Below are 17,616 nucleotides of genomic sequence, written 5' to 3' on the forward strand. Positions count from 1 at the left end.
GATGAGTGAGTTTGAAATTACATTTAATAAGTACTTATTTTGTGTTTGACACCCTGAGACAATAGGGAGAAACAGCACAATTCTAGACCTCAAGTTAGGCTTCCCTGGTGGCTCAGACGGTCAAGATCTGCCTGTAATGCGGGAGACCTGGGTTTGATCCCTGGGTTGGGAAGATCCCCTGGAGAAGGGAATGGCTACCCACTCCAGTATTCTGGCCTGGAGAACTCCAGGGACTGTATAGTCCATGGGATTGCAAAGAGCTGGACACGACTGAGCGACTTTCACTTACATTTACGTAGACTTCAAGGTACCTTTAGTCTGGCTGGGAGGAAGTATTACATCCATGAAAAAAGAAGAGAGACCTATATAAATAAGTGAATGCAATAACACTTACTGTGTGAGTGTGGAACTAAGTCAAGTGTGAGAAACTTTGAGTCAGACTCATGTAAATGTACGTCTGTAAGCACAGGTGAGTTAAAATCTCTGTGGCTCGCATTGTTAGCACAGGGAACTCACCTAAAGGGGTGGGATAGGGGTGCTGGGAGGGAGATTCAAAAGGGAGAGAATGTATGTTTTCATACAGCTGATTCCCTTTGTTGTGCAGCAGAGATCAACACAACATTGTAAAGCAATTATACTCCAATAATTAAGGCATTAAAAAAAAACCCTCCCCCCCCAAAATAATCTCTGTGGCTCAGTTTCTCTACCCATAAAATGGGGCATTACTACTATTGTAAAGGTAAAATAGGAAAATTCACTTGGCTAAAACATTAACTGCTCAAACATGTTAAGAGACTACTAATTATTATTAAGGAATATCTTTGAGCCTGGCCAACTACACAGTCCGAGGGGAAATGTTCAGTCTTTGTATTAGGCGAGGAGTACAGGCTCAAACTTGAGGAAATAGATTTTCAAGCTGAGAACACACAAAGGTGTCTGAGAAACCCCCGTTTCCACGTCCACTGCTATTTTCCCTCAGTAGAAGGCACCCCTGAGACATCTCTCCACAGGGATTCCCGCCCTCCCGCCCCCCCATGCCTGGGAAAGGGAATCAGCTTCTGCGCCAAGTACACGTTCAGGGAACAAGATAGCCAGTTGAGCTAATTGCTAAAGATCTTAATATCCAAACGCTGTCACTGCAGAGTGTATTGCGTAAGGAATGAGACTATGATTGACTACGCGGGAAGCAGGAAGCCCTTCTCTGCCTTGTCAAATGAATTGGGCCATTTGGGGGTTTGAGGGCAACTGAGTCAGGGTCACCTGCTCTATTTCCTTTTGCAGGGTCTTGCAAGCTGGAGGAAGACACCCGAGTCCTGGTGCCTGAAGATCAGGCTTTGAATCCTGGCTCTGTCTTGAGCTCACTGCGTGACCTCAAGCTTGTTACTTGCCCACTGAGTCAGTGTTTTTCCTCCGTAAACGATAACACCAGTGGCGACTTCCCTGTGTCCAGTGGCTAAGAGTCCTTGCTCCCAATGAAGAGGCCTCAGGTTCAGTCCCTGCTCAGGGGACCAGATCCCACACTCCACAATTAAAAGTACGGTGCAGCCAGGTAAATTAAAAAAAAAAAAAACTTTAAAAAGTTGATTTTCTAAAAGAAACAAACAATAAAAAGATAACACCAGCGGACCTCAAACTCAATTCGTGACACAAATAAAAGCTAGTATCTGTTACATACACTGTTCTAAGTGGTTTATCTCTATTGACACTTTTTCGCTTACACAGCCCTAGGAGATGGGTTTTATTAGATGAGGAAACTGAGACGTGCTGCGATGAAGTTACTTGCCCAGGGTCACTCCTCTAAGTAAATGGCAGAGCTAATCTTTGACCCATGAGAACCCACTACTCACGGCTCCGTCCCCAGGCTGGACCACGGGGTGGTACATTGGCTTTCCTGACCTTTAGCCAGAGTTCTGCCTGCTCAGATGCCAGGGTAAGCCTGTTTCTCCAGCTTTCAGGGAATATTCTAACCAGAACAGGAGGTGTCGAGCTCTCTGACAGACTTCCATGCACGGTGCCAGGGAACACAGAACAAGTTACATGACTTGGAGACGGGACAAATCTGCCAGGCAGGAGAATTCCAGATAATTTATGTAAATACGCTGCCATCCGGTTGGTGGAGCATGACCCTGTCCCTTGAGTGTGGTCTGAGCCGAATGACTTGCTTCCGAAGATGACAGTGAGGAGCAAGGAAATGAAAGATAACTTTGGGGACTTCCTCTGTGGTCCAGTGGCTAAGACTCCATGGTTCCAAGTTCCATCTCTGGCCAGGGAACTAGATCCCACATGCTGCAACTAAGACCTAGGCAGCCAAATAAAAATAAACATTTAAGGGGGGGGAAAAAAAAAGAGTAATGCTCCAGGGAGAGCCTGATAAATAGCACCTCAGCCAAGTGATCTGGGTCCATCACCAACCACGGAAGTCATTCCATGAACTCTTCTTCTTGTCCACTTTATTTTTAATTTTTATTAAAAATTAAAAGAAACATTTGTATACAATTTAAAGATCACTTTCCATTTATGTTGTGGTTGTTCAGTCGCCCAGTCGTGTTCAGGCTCATGGACTGCAGCACGCCAGGCCTGTCTGTCCCCCACCATCTCCCGAAGTTTGCCCAAGTTCATGGCCATTGCATCTGTGATGCCATCCAGCCATTTCATCCTCTGATGCCCTCGTCTCCTTCTGCCCTCAATCTTTCCCAGCACCAGGGACTTTTCCAATGAGTCAGCTGTTGGCATCAGATGACCAAAATACTGGTCAGTATTTACCACTATTTTCCGTTTACAGTTATTACTAAATATAGTTATTACTAAAAATTGGCGGTATTCCTCGTATTGTACAGTACATCCTTGTAGCCTGTTTTATACCCAACAATTTGTACGTCCCCCTCCCCCACCCCTATATTTTCCCTCCCCCTTCCTCCTCCCCACTGGAACCACTGATGTGTTCTCTGGGCTTCCTTGGTGGCTCAGCTGGTAAAGAATCTGCCTGTAATGCTGGAGACCTGGGTTCCGTCCCTGGGTCAGGCAGATCCCCTGGAGAAGGAAATGGCAACCTACTCCAGTACTCCTGCCTGGAGAATCCGGTGGACAGGGAAGCCTGGCCAGCTACAGTCCATGAGGTCTCAAAGAGTCGGACACGACTGGGTGACAAACACACAGAGCGTGTTCCCTACATCTCTAAATCTGCTTCTTTTTTGTTATATTTGCTAGTTTGGTGTATACTTTAGATTCCTCATCTAAGTGATATCATACTGTGCAGCCTTAAAAAAATTGGCCTCTGCCAGCGTTCTAGTAAGAGAAATGGATATTAAGTAAAGAATTTATAAACATAAATATGTATAAAAGTTTTAAAATAAAAAAATATGTAAACTAGGTTTCAATCAAAGTTGAGTTTACCTCCCAGGGGACATTCAGCAATGTCTGGAGACATTTTGATTGTCACAGCTAAAGGGAGAGGGACACGGTACCAAGGCAGGCAGAAGCCAAGGAGGCTGGCAACATCTTAAAATGCCTGGATCCGTGCCCACATCAGATGATTATCCAGCCTCGAATGTCAATAGTTCTGATTACACACTCATATTATATTACCGGTATGGAAAAGAAGAGGTTCAGTTCAGTTCAGTCGCTCAGTCGTGTCCGACTCTTTGCAACCCCACGAACCACAGCACACCAGGCCTCCCTGTCTATCACCAACTCCTGGAGTCCACCCAAACTCATGTCCATTAAGTCGGTGATGCCATCCAACCATCTCATCCTCTGTTGCCCCCTTCTCCTCTTGCCCTCAATCTTTCCCAGCATCAGGGTCTTTTCAAATGAGTCAGTGCTACACATCAGGTGGCCAAAATATTGGAGTTTCAGCTTCAACATCAGTCCTTCCAATGAACACCCAGGACTGATCTCCTTTAGGATGGACTGGTTGGATCTCCTTGCAGTCCAAGGGACTCTCAAGAGTCTTCTCCAACACCACAGTTCAAAAGCATCAATTCTTCAGCACTCAGCTTTCTTTATAGTCCAACTCTCACATCCATACATGACTCCTGGAAAAACCATAGCCTTGTCTAGACGGACCTTTGTTGGCAAAGTAATGTCTCTGCTTTTTAATATGCTGTCTAAGCTGGTCATAACTTTCCTTCCAAGGAGTAAGCGTCTTTTAATTCCATGGCTGCAGTCACTGTCTGCTGTGATTTTGGAGCCCCGAAAAATAAAGTCAGCCACTGTTTCCACTGTTTTCCCATCTATTTGCCATGAAGTGATGGGACCAGATGCCATGATCTCAATTTTCTGAATGCTGAGTTTTAAGCCAACTTTTTCACTCTCCTCTTTCACTTTCATCAAGAGGGTCTTTAGTTCTTCACTTTCTGCAAGGGTGGTGTCATCTGCATATCTGAAGTTGTGATATTTCTCCAGCAATCTTGATTCCACCTTGTGCTTCATCCAGCCCAGTGTTTCTCGTGATGTACTCTGCATATAAGTTATATAAGCATGGTGACAATATACAGCCTCGACGTACTCCTTTTCCTATTTGGAACCAGTCTGTTGTTCCATGTCCAGTTCTAACTGTTGCTTCCTGACCTGCATACAGGTTTCTCAAGAGGCAGGTCAGGTCGTCTGGTATTCCCATCTCTTTCAGAATTTTCCACAGTTTATTGTGATCCACATAGTCAAAGGCTTTGGCATAGTCAATAAAGCAGAAATAAATGTTTTTCTGGAACTCTCTTGCTTTTTCGATGATCCAGCAGATGTTGGTTGCAAAGAAGAGGTTACAAAACAGTATTACAGCATAATCTCACTTTTTAAAAAATTAGCTTTTTTTTTTGGCTGCAACACATGGCTTCATGACACATGGGATCTTAATTCCCCAACCAGGGATCAAACCTATGCCACCTGCAGTGAAGCATGGAGTCTTACTAGTCCTGTGGTTAGCCCACTGGAAATCCCTTACTTTTTTTTTTGACAATGTACATTAAAAAGTAGGACAGGAGGGAGTCGTGAGGGATGTTCAAGTGGGAGGGGCCATGAGTAAACCTGTGGCTGGTTCATGTTCATGCTTGGTAGAAACCAACACAATACTGTAAGCAATTATCCTTCAATTAAAAATAAATAAATTAAATGAAATGAAATAATTAAAAATTAAGAAAGTAGGGCAGTGAATCACCCAAATCTTAACTGTGTAAAGCTTGCACTGGTGAAACTCTCTGTGATTTTCATTTTGATTCTTTCTTGGGCTTTCTTCCCCCCGATATGTTCACAGTATAAACACACTCTGTACTGTTTTAAAACTAGAGAGAACTGAAGTCACACTGTAATTTAGGGACAGCGCCAAGATGATAAAAGCCGTGGCCCAAGTCTCTCTCTTTGTAAGATCAGCAGCTCATTGCTTGCTGAGTAGTTATGTTTCAAGCAATTAAAAGCTTCCATTAGAAAACATTTTTCTTTACAAGAAGATATAATATGCTGTTTAAAATGGAAGCGAGTATCTCTTAGCACTTGATTCTTGGATGATGGCTTTCAAATTTGCCTTAAAGGACCCTGGAAGGAAGGAAAAGAGGGACAGCTAGAGATAAAGAGGATGGTCCAGACACAGAACTGGAAACTGATGAGGAAATGAGGTGGAACCTGGCAGGCACACAAAGAGCACACCATCCTTGCCTCTGGGGAAAATATCTATCTCTCCCACAAGGTTCCATCTAAACCACAATTCACGTCCCAACAGGCAGATATGGCAGTTCTAAGAAATGTGTAGGATTGAGGTGTTACGAAGTGTGTATTTACTGCTTTAACCTTCGGACACCATCACCTTTCCCTGAGTATCTCATGTCCCTGGATTTGCACAATCAATACTGAACAACGACTTTGGAGAGCTTAACAAATGCTCGGGCTGGTAACAGACAAGGAGGCGCAGCCCATAAATGCTTCATGTTTTCTTTGTATCATTTATCATTCGCTCAGCAGTTCTCTCAAGTGATTAACTAGAAGCCCTGACATTGGTCTCTGAATGGAAAATATCTTTTGATTTCTCCATCCAAAATAAACGACAGCCTTTTTTCCCTTGCTGGGAAGGCAAGAAACGAAACGCATCTCTGTCTTTTAAAAAGTCACTTGTTCTTTGAGGAACAGGATATGGGAACATGGGAGGAAAGAGAATTGGGTAATAGAAAGAAAAGAGAAGGAAAACCAAACTTATCCTTACAGAGATAATAAAAAATGTTTTTTTCTCCAACATCTAAAAACCTGGACCTCCTTAGTTCTCACTAGCAATAAATTCCCTTTCTGTCTCTCTCTCTCTTTGTCTGTCCCTCTTTCTCTTCTCTCCAGAAGTCAGATAAAATTATGCCCACAAGAATCAGATTTGCTTCACAAGTAAATGGAAACAGCTATGTAAATTTTAACATACAGATTACATTTATCTATTATAAGTTACAACCAGGCCAGTCTAATTTTTCTATTTCGGAATGGTCATCGAAGAATTCTTTCAAAGCTGATGAAAGCTTTGTTTAAATGAAATTCCTCAAAAAGACCAAGATGGGTAGTCATCAAGATAAGAACTGCTAGAATACTGGTCAAAAATGAAAAGGAAAAAAAAAGACATCCATATCCATATGGACCTCAAGGGAATTATCCTGAGTGAGAAAAAGCACATCTCGAAAGGTGGTATGCTGCATGATTCCATTTATATGTTACTGTTGTTCAGTCACTAAGTCGTGTCCGACTATTTGCAACCCTATGTACTGTAGCGCTCCAGGCTTCCCTGTCCTTCACTATCTCCCGGAGCTTGCTCAAATTCATGTTCATTGAATCAGTGAGGCCATCCAACCATCTCATCCTCTGTCACCCCCTTCTCCTCTTGCTCTCAATCTTTCCCAGCCTCAGGGTCTTTTCAAATGAGTTGGCACTTTGCACCAGGTGGCCAAAGTATCAGAGCTTCAGCATCAACACCAGTCCTTCCAATGAATATTCAGTTGATTTCCTTTAGGATTGACTGATTGGATCTCCTTGCAGTCCAAGGGACTCTCAAGAGTCTTCTCCAACACTGCAGTTCAAAAGCATCAATTCTTCGGCGCTCAACTTTATGGTTTAACTCTCACATCCATACATGATTATTGGAAAAACCATAGCTTTAACCAAACAGACCTTTGTTGGCAAAGTGTGTCTCTGCTTTTTAACATGCTGTCTAGGTTTTCATAGATTTCCTTCCAAGAAGCAAGAGTCCTTTAATTTCATGGCTGCAGCACCATCCACAGTGATTTTGGAACCCAAGAAAATAAAATCTGTCACTGTTTCCACTTTTCCCCCATCTGTTTGCCATGAAGTGATGGAACCAAATGTCATGTTCTTCGTTTATTGAATGCTGAATTTTAAGCCAGCTTTTTCACTCTCCTCTTTCACCCACATCAAGAAGCTCTTTCAGTTCAGTTCAGTCGCTCAGTCATGTCCGACTCTTTGCGACCCCATGAATCGCAGCACACCAGGCCTCCCTGTCCATCACCAACTCCCAGAGTTCACTCAGACTCACGTCCACCGAGTCAGTGATGCCATCCAGCCATCTCATCCTCTGTAGTCCCTTTCTCCTCCTGCCCCCAATCCCTCCCAGCATCAGAGTCTTTTCCAATGAGTCAACTCTTTGCATGAGGTGGCCAAAGTACTGGAGTTTCAGCTTTAGCACCATTCCCTCCAAAGAAATCCCAGGGCTGATCTCCTTCAGAATGGACTGGTTGGATCTCCTTGCAGTCCAAGGGACTCTCAAGAGTCTTCTCCAACACCACAGTTCAAAAGCATCAATTCTTCAGTGCTCAGCTTTCTTCACAGTCCAACTCTCACATCCATACATGACTACTAGAAAAACCATAGCCTTGACTAGACGGACCTTTGTTGGCAAAGTAATGTCTCTGCTTTTGAATATGCTATCTAGGTTGGTCATAACTTTTCTTCCAAGGAGTAAGCGTCTTTTAATTTCATGGCTACACTCACCATCTGCAGTGATTTTGGAGCCCCCCAAAAATAAATTCTGACACTGTTTCCACTGTTTCCCCATCTATTTCCCATGAAGTGATGGAACCAGATGCCATGATCTTCGTTTTCTGAATGTTGAGCTTTAAGCCAACTTTTTCACTCTCCACTTTCACTTTCATCAAGAGGGTTTTTAGTTCCTCTTCACCTTCTGCCATAAAGGTGGTATCATCTACATATCTGAGGTTATTAATATTTCTCCTGGCAATCTTGATTCCAGCTTGTGCTACTGCCAGCCCAGCATTTTGAAGCTCTTTAGTTCCTCTGTTTTCTGCCCCTAGAATGGTGCTATCTGCATATCTGAGGCTGTTGCTATTGCTACTAGCAATCTTGATTCCAGCCTGTGATTCATCCTGCCTGGTATTTCATACAATGTACTTTGCATATAAGTTCAATAACCAGGGTGACAATATACAGCCTTGATGTACTCCTTTCCCAATTTTGAACCATTTATATAACATTCCTAAAATGGTGAAATTGTCAGGATGGTGAACAGATGAGTGGTTGCCAGGGGTTAGGGAGACCAGAAAGGTAGGGGGTGGTGGTAGCTATTACGGGGTTGCACAAAGGATCCTTGAGATGAATGTTCTATATCTTGTCCGTGGTGATGACCCAGATCTCCATGTGATAAAACTGCATAGGACCACATACACATACATGCAGTCATACAAATGAGTGCAGGTAAGAGTGGAGAAATCAGAGTAAGTCCATGCATGGTAACAGTTGGGCCCTTGACTGTGACATTGCACTGAGGCCACGCAAGATGTCACCACGGGGGGAGACAGAGTGAAGGGTATATGGGATTCTCTGTGTTACCTCTTGCAATGGCCTGTGGATCTATAATATACTCGACAAGCAAAGCCCTGTCCCAGGACTTTTCAGCTGGGAACCGGAGAGAGTGAGTCTTGATCTCTCTCTGATGGGGAGGTTATGAGATATAAGCATAGGAGCAGTTAGTAGACAACTAGCGTGTTGAAATCTGGTCTGAACGTATGAAACCAATGAACAGAGTCAAGGCAGTTATCAGTATGATTTGTCTCCAACACTCGTCTGCTTCCTGACCCTATTACTGCCCAGTGACATGAGGGAATGTGTCTTTTTGTTTCGGTCTGATCAATTTTAATAAGGCCTTGACTAATACACCCTGTCCACCTACCATGTAAATAGACTTCTTTCCAGGTCAGCCATAACCAATTTCTGGGCCACGGCCAGCTTTGAGCTTCAGAAGGAAACAAACCCCCTGCAGATAGAATAATGGAGCTTTAGATAATAACCATCAATTCAATGGACATGAACTTGGGCAAACTCAGAGTTGGTTGGGGACAGGGAGGTACGGCACGCTGCAGTCTACGAGGTCGCAGAGAGTAGGACGTGACTTGGCAACTGAACAACAACAGCAAAGTGATAATCTAGTTCAAATTTCTCATCTGGAGGTGGAGTAAATTATGACTCCCCCCAAAGTGGGTACAAAGTTAAAAAGGTACAAACTCTATCTCTCGTGAATTTAGGATGTACCAGCAGAAAAGATGAGACAACCAAAGCACATACATCTGGTCACCCACAAGGTCTTCAGGGAACACACAACTCAGAAACGTGTCCTCCAAAACAAGAATGTCCAACAGGTTGAAAGTGTTGCCTCTAGAATGGCAAAGGTGGAAACACATTTGCACAACCTGGTGATATTTAAAGTGCACAAAAATGAGCATATTCAAACTTCAATAGTGGGTGCACAAATGGAGACACATCTTTCTTAGAAGGCAATCAGACTTTACTAACTTGTTTATTCTATGATGTAAAGTTCACTTGAAATAAAATTTAATAGTTTTATTAAAAAAAAATGGAAGAAGTCAATCAGGCCACCAAGTGGTTTATTTTAACAAGGAGATAATTTTTCGAATGAAGGGAAATGTTTTATAGGAAAATGGTCACCACTGAATTTTTTGTGTAACAGAAATGTTAGAAACAATCTAAAGATCTGACACAGGGAATCACTTGAAAGAGTGATGTCATATCTTCTTGTCAATGAAATGCTCCATGATTATTAAAATTTGCATGGAGAGGGATGGAGAGAATTCTGGAAGAGTAAACAGCAATATGTCAAGAGAGGTTCTCTCTTTGGGGTTGGATTTTCTGTTGTTAGGATTTGTGTTCATGTTTGATTTGCCTTTCTCTCTACTGTTTGAGTTGTTTCACCTCTGCCCCAAATTTGCACTACAGAAGACTGTTTCCAATATAAGCAAACACCTGGTCCTCCCCGCGTTTGCCAAGGATCCTAGTCTCAGCAATGAACTGATAAATAACAAGACATGAGGTGGTACCCGGGCCAACTTGGCTCTCCTGATGACCTTGGCTCTGAGAACATCTAAGCCCTTTCCACACAAGAGTCTGCTCATCCTTACACCTTTTGGCTGTAACCCAGGTTGGGGCTGCAGAATCAGCCAGGGCTACACTGTTTCTTGGAAAATTCTTGTTTGTTTTCTATCCTGCTTCAGCTTTCTCAATGGGCTCCCTTATTATCTAGTGCTTCGGTTTTGTCTGATTCTTTGCAACTCCCATTTTCTAGCTAAGTTTAAAGATTTCCCAGATACCAACATCTCAAGACAAGGGCAAGTTACTAGTTTCTGGTTCCAGGTGTCAAATCATACCTGGGTTTGAAAGAGGGTGACCGATTTGTCTTAGGCCATCACGAATTCTACTGCTTTTAGCACAGAAAGTTTAGCACTTTGGGAAAATTCCCTAATCCAGTGGTTAGTATTCCACACTTTCACTGCCTACCAGAGGCCTCAGTTCAACCCATGGTCAGGGAACTGAGATCCTTCAAGATGCATGGCATAGCCAAAAAAAAGAAAAAGAAAGTCAGAAAAAGACAGTTGAGCATGGGGGAAGACTATCTCTGGCAAACCAGGGTGACTGGTCACTCCCGCTTTGGTCTCTTTCACTTTGGAGCATATTTCATCTCTCCAATCCCAAGTTACTTCAGTCTTGAAAAGGATACACCCTTCCTGGACCTCGGGGATGTAGCAGTACCTAAACAGACCTGATCTCTTCCTTCTTAGGGTTTTCAGTCTAATGGAAAAAGCAGACATTAGTCTAATAAATCATAATCAGGATATCGGTGGAGGATAGAATTGGCATTGGCATGATTTTACCATGTATTGCATGTCTAATATGGGTCATACCCCATGATGGGAACTTTGTACATGCTTGACAATCAATCCTTGCAGCAAATCTGTGGAGCAAACGTACCGATAGCCATCCCACATGAAAAGACCAAATATAAAGCAATCACACCATGGAAAAGATTTGAAGCTAGAATTTGAATTATAAAGGAGGGTTTGGTGGGACTTCTCTGGCGGTCCAGTGGTTAGGACCCTCCACTTCCACTGCCAGAGCCTCAACTCCCATCCCTGGTCTGGGAAGTAAGATTCCGAAAGCTGAGAGTCCTTTAGCTGTTTCTTTAATACCTACTACGGGTTTTCCTAGTGGCTCAGACGGTAAAGAATCTGCCTGCAACGCAGGAGACCCAGATTCGATCCATGGGCTGGGAAGATCCCCTGGAGGAGGGCATGGCAACCCACTCCAGAATGCTTGCCTGGAGAATCCCATGGACAGAGGAGCCTGGCAGGCTGCAGTCCATGGCATTGCAAAGAGTTGGACACAACTAAAGGGACTTAGCATGCACAAACACACACCAATTTGGCAAAAAATTTGATAAATATTTATCACTCCCAAACTCATGGCCAGATGGCAAGGCGAATGCAATAGGAGCTTATGTCCAGCTGTTAGATCAGTAAGTGATTTATGCCTAAATTAAAAAAAAAAAAAAGACAGTATCTAAGTAAGTGTGCAAGAGGGCTCCAACTCATTTTTGTAGCCTGAGCTTCATGAAAAAACTTCTAGAATATTCTGGGAAGAGAAAGTCTGATGATTCATGCACCTACCTGCTCTCCAGGGACAGATAAGAACAGCTCTCTATCAAGTTGATGTATGACAGAAACCAGCACAATAGTGTAAAGCAAGTCTCTTCCAATTAAAAATAAACAAATTAATTTTTTTAAAAAAGGGACAACTCTCCAGACTGACAGAGGGACTTGTAAGTCTTATTTTTTCCATTTTATGGAGCGTGTCTCAGAGGAGTTTTCTCTACCCAAGCAGGGCTGCCCCACCTGTGGGCGTGCAGACCCAGGGCAGTGGGCGGCCATTAAGGGAGGTGGCATTGCCCAAAATAGGCACTAAACCACGTGGAGACACACAGGCCAGTTCTTCCTCATCCTTACACCTGCAAAGTTATAAGCCAGAAACAACCAGCTCCTTAGTTGGGGGGAGCCACCCCTAACCTGAAATAGCTTCTCATGCCCAGAGCTGGCCTGCCACCCCTCCCACGCAGGGAAACAGACCTGCCAACTCTGAGCTTAATCTTGGCTGTGCAATTCTAGACACTCCCCTTGCCCAGTAAAGAAGAAAGACCTCATCCCTCACCACTCAGAGACATCAACCACTGACATGCTGCCTCACCAAGGAAGTTTTGGGAAGTCAAGCAGAGGGGGTGATGTACTCTGGAGCCTGTGAGCCACAGCTTACTGACTCCCGTGTACTTAGCCTGGGCTCCGCAGTGAAGAGTAGCCCCTGCTCACTGCAAGTAGAGAAAAGCCCCCACGCAGCAACAAAGACCCAGCACAGCCAAAAATAAACTAAATAAATATAAATTAATTAATTTTTTAAAAAGCACATGGGGTGAAGAATATTGAGATTAGGAAAGATAGAAGGGAAAGATGGAGACAGGAAGGGAAGGGAAGTAAACTCAAGTAATTGACTAAGCCCATTGTGTGTGTGTGTGTGTGTTTAGTCTCTCAGTCGTGTTCGACTCTTTGTGAGCCCAGGAATGTAGCCCGCCGGGCTCCTCTGTCCATGGGGATTTCCCAGGCAAGAATACTGGAGTGAGTTGCCATGCCCTCCTCCAGGGGATCTTCCCAGCCCAGGGATTGAACCCAGGTCTCCCCCATGGCAGGCAGATTCTTTACCAGCTGAGCCACCAGCGAAGCCGAAGAATACTGGAGTGGGTAGCCTATCCTTCTCCAGGGGAACTTCCCCAGCCAGGAATCGAACCAGGGTCTCCTGCATTGCAGGTGGATTCTTTACCAGCTGAGCCACCAGGGAAGCCCAATAAGCCCACTGTTTGACAATAAAAAGCACACGATATAAATATATAAAATAAGTGAATAAACTGACACATACATAATGAATAAGTTAAAGGTTCTTTCATTTTAGCTTTGTCAGCAATAAAACTGTGTTCTTCTCTGTATGCTTTAAGGGCAACAAACAATTCAGGAGAGGCGCCAAATAAAGTTTTACCTGTTTCTTAACATTAAAGCACTTCTTGGAATTTCTTTTTTTTTTTCTCCTCTGCACCGTGGTGATGAAATAATGACCAATAGCAACGGTAACGCCCTTCCTCATGGGCATTTGAGAGGAATAATGCAATGAAGCTTTGCATAAGAGAAGAACTCTTCTCCTGGGAATTTTTGTGGGTGATGGTTATTAGAACAGAGTTGTGTCGCTATGATGGTAGGAAAGCATCATAGTAATTTTCCAGTTGGACTGTAACAATGACAGTGTGCCTGCCACATAGTAGAAGCTCAATTAATGATGGACAAATACACGGGTGATATCAACAGGTGATTCTTATCTCATTCCTGTCTTTCTTTCTTATTTTCTTTCTTTCTTATTTCCTTTCTTTCTTTCTGTTTTTTTGGCTGTATCTCATGGCTTGTGGGCTCTTAGTTCCCCAGGGATCAAACTCAGGCCCTTGGCAGCGAGAGTGCTGAGTCCTAACCACTGGACCACCAGAAAATTGCCTAAATCACGTCTTTTATTGTCCATTAATTTAACCCCCACTAAATATTTTACAGTAAATGTTTTATCAGGGCTTCCCTGGTGGCTCAGACAGTAAAGAATTTGCCTGCTATGCGGGAGACTCAGTTTGATCCCTGGGTTGGGAAGATCCCCTGAAGAAGGGAATTGCGTCCCACTCTAGTATTCTTGGTGGCTCAGAGGTTAAAGCATCTGCCTGCAATGTGGGAGACCTGGGTTTGATCCCTGGGTTGGGAAGATCCCCTGGAGAAGGAAATGGAAACCCACTCCAGTATTCCTGCCTGGTGAATCCCATGGACGGAGGAGCCTGGTGTGCTACAGTCCATGGGGTCGTAGAGAGTCGGACACGACTGAGTGACTTCACTTCACTTCACTTCACTTCCAGTATTCTTGCCTGGAGAATGCCACGGACAGAGGAGCCCGTGGGCTGCAGTCCAAGGGGTCGCAAAGAGTTGGACAGGGCCGAGTGACTAACACGCACACGGATCGTCAAACAGATGGCCTATCCTATTAGAAATACTGATACCCACCCACCTTCCTCTTAGATTTCTCCTTTCGAGTTTGAAATGTGGCTGAGCTTTCGGACTCAGTCCCTGCTTTCACACAAATCTATTATTATGTCTCCACGTGTGCATGTGTTTTTTTCTGACAGGTAACTGGAAGATGTGATTGAAGAATAGTGGTTACCAAGGGTCATGGAGAAAAATATAAGTTTGCAGGCTTTTGGTGGGAGCTTCTGGGTACACTGATGCGTAAGCCTCATTCCTAGGCAGTGAACGCAGGCGTTCGGATGGTGTAAATGTTTATTTTAAGGGGGGAATCATTTATTTTTCAGGCAGAAAGTTTATACAGCTTGAGAGAATTATTCGAAAGGAAATGAAACCCATGGCATATGATGCTTGTGGGCTTTATCTACCTCCCTGCTCTCCACTGGGGTATGAAAATGAGAAAGTTGACTGCCCCTCACCCCTCCTCCTCCAGCCCCCAGCCAACCCAGCTTGACAATAGACTGGATGCAAAAGTGGATGCTGTTGGAATGGGCACCATGTTGCTGTCTCAGTGGTCCCCAGTGAAGGATACACTCAAGCAGGTTTTGTGGATGTAATGAGGCTGGTGCTCGAAGGAAAGGGTCTGGAGATGTGGTTGAAAATATAAGCCATAGGTCTCTAAGCCACAACACCTGGCCTGAACAGTATCACTCCTCTGGAATGGGACCTTGGGCCTCAGTTTTCCCACTTATAAATGGCTTGGAGGATCAAACCCTTCCCAAGGTCCCTGCCAAGTCTAATGTGATATTTTATTTTATTTTTATTTTTTAAGCTCTTGCACTGATTTGTAAAATTAAGGTATAATTCTATACAGTAAAATTCACCCTTTATAATATATGGTTTTTTGGGGTTTATTTATTTATTTATTATTAATTTTACTTTGCAATACTGTATTGGTTTTGTGTACATGTAAATTCAGAGATACAAATCAGTCAAGAGATGGGATAGTTCCAGCATCCTCAAAATTGTGCTGTGCCCTATTGTAGTCATACAATTATCTTAATATATACAGAAAAAAGTCTTTGATGAAGTTCAACATACGCACATCATAAATCTCTACTATGATAGTTTAGGTCATACTGCATGTATTTCCTTACAGCTCTGCCTGGTGAAAGCCGTTCACTGTATCTTCTGTTCTTCCCTGGGTCCCATTTCTTCTCAAATTCCTTTTCCCAACTATCATTCCTTTATCCATTCATTCAAACAAAATTGTATTGAATGCCAATTTATAGGTCAAGCAACGAAATGGACTTTGGATTATAGTAATCGACAAGACAAAAGAACTTTCATGAATGGAGTTTCCATTCTATTGGGTAAGGCACGTGATCGGGGAAATCAAGTCATACCAGATCATTATTCTTGCTAATCTAGGGCAGTAGAGCAGGGTCATGCTTGACTCCAAATCCTCACTGATAAATTGTGGGCAAGTTAATTGACCTCTCTGGGTCTCAGTTCCCTCATCTGTAAAATGAGGATGGTAATATATCTGCCCTGACGTTGTTGACACATTAAAGGAGTCAACACAGAACGTAGCCTATATAAGCCTCAGCTACTTTTTTTTTTTTTTTTTTTTTGGCTACACTGGGTCTTGGCTGTGGCGTGTGCTCCACAGCAAAAGAAACCACCTCAGTGAGAAGCCCTTGCACCACCACTAGAGAAAAGCCCACTCAGAAATGATAACCAACCCAGCACAGCCAAAAATAAATACAATAAATAAAATCATTTAAAAAAATCAAAATGATTTTTGAAAAAAAAGAAAAAAAAAGAATCTGCCTTCCAACGCAGGGGACACTGGTTCAATCCCTGGTCAGGAAACTAAGATTCCACGTGCTACAAAGTGTGCTCAAAAATGAAAAAAAAAGTAAAGTGAAAGTCGCTCAGTCATGTCCGACTCTTTGCGGCCCCATGGACTATACAGTCCATGGAATTCTCCAGGCCAGAATACTGGAGTGGGTAGCCTTTCCCTTCCCCAGGGGATCTTCCCAATCCAGAGATCGAACCCAGCTCTCTTGCATTGCAAATGGATTCTTTACCAGCTGAAGCACAAGGGAAGCCCAAGAATACTGGAGTGGGTAGCCTGTCCCTTCTCCAGGGGATCTTCCCTACCCAGTAATCGAACTGGGATCTCCAGCATTGCAGGAGGATTCTTTACCAACTGATCTGCACGAAGTGTGCTCAGAAAAGAAGGAGGTCATGAAAAGGTCACAAGAAGACATGGGATGATAATACACCTGTAGGGTCCTGTTGACTTCTAAAGAAAAGAGAAGGGATCATTATTTACCAATAACCTACCATTTCCTGGCAATTCCCAGTGCCCTGTAGCACAGTGCTGGTTCAGTGGCCCCTGATAGTTAATATAATGAAGAGTCTTACGGCCCCCGAGGATTGGTCACACAGGAAGAAAGCCAACCCATGAGCAAACAGGAAGATTTTATTTTTCTCACTGATTCACTCCCGAGTTTTCCTCTTACTGTCTGCTAAGCACCCAGTGCCTGAAAATCTCCCATTTCCTCATCCCTGGGGAGCCCTTAGTCAGACCGCATAGGTTCACGATCATCCCGTGATGGGCCTTCCGCCAGTGGAGCTTTCAACGCCCCACCAGAAACACACTCTGACCCCCTTCCCAGGCAGCAGCCTGAGTGGGGGATATCCATTTATGTCAGACAGTGTGATGAATGTTCTCACTAGTCATCACAGGCTTAATGCAAGTGCCTTACACAGAATGTCTTGTTTCACATACGCAAAAATCCCACGAGGACACTGTATTTATTCTCATTGTACCAAAATAGGACATGAAGCCCAGAGAGTCCCAATACCAGCATAGTTAGTAAGCAGGCAGTAGGTTTTTAAACCCCAAATCTGTTCTGTCTCTTCTCTTCTTCAGCCTTTAAAAAGCTTTTTTTATTATTATTATTCTTATTGGAGTCGAGTTGATTTACAATGTTGTGTTACTTTCTGCTTTATAGCAAAGTGAATCAGCCATACGTATACGTATGTCCACTCTTTTTTAGATTTTTTTCTCACATAGGTCATTACAGAGTACTGAGTTCCCTATGCTGTACAGTAGGTGTTCACTAGTTATCTATTTTATATATAGTAGTGTGTGTGCACCAATCCCCGTCTCCCAGTTTATCCCTCCCTCTGACTCTTCGCTGGTAACCATAACATCGTAATGATGTAAATCTTTCCACCC

This window comes from Capra hircus, chromosome 17 (genome assembly GCF_001704415.2).
Source record: "Capra hircus breed San Clemente chromosome 17, ASM170441v1, whole genome shotgun sequence".
Taxonomy (NCBI): domain Eukaryota; kingdom Metazoa; phylum Chordata; class Mammalia; order Artiodactyla; family Bovidae; genus Capra; species Capra hircus.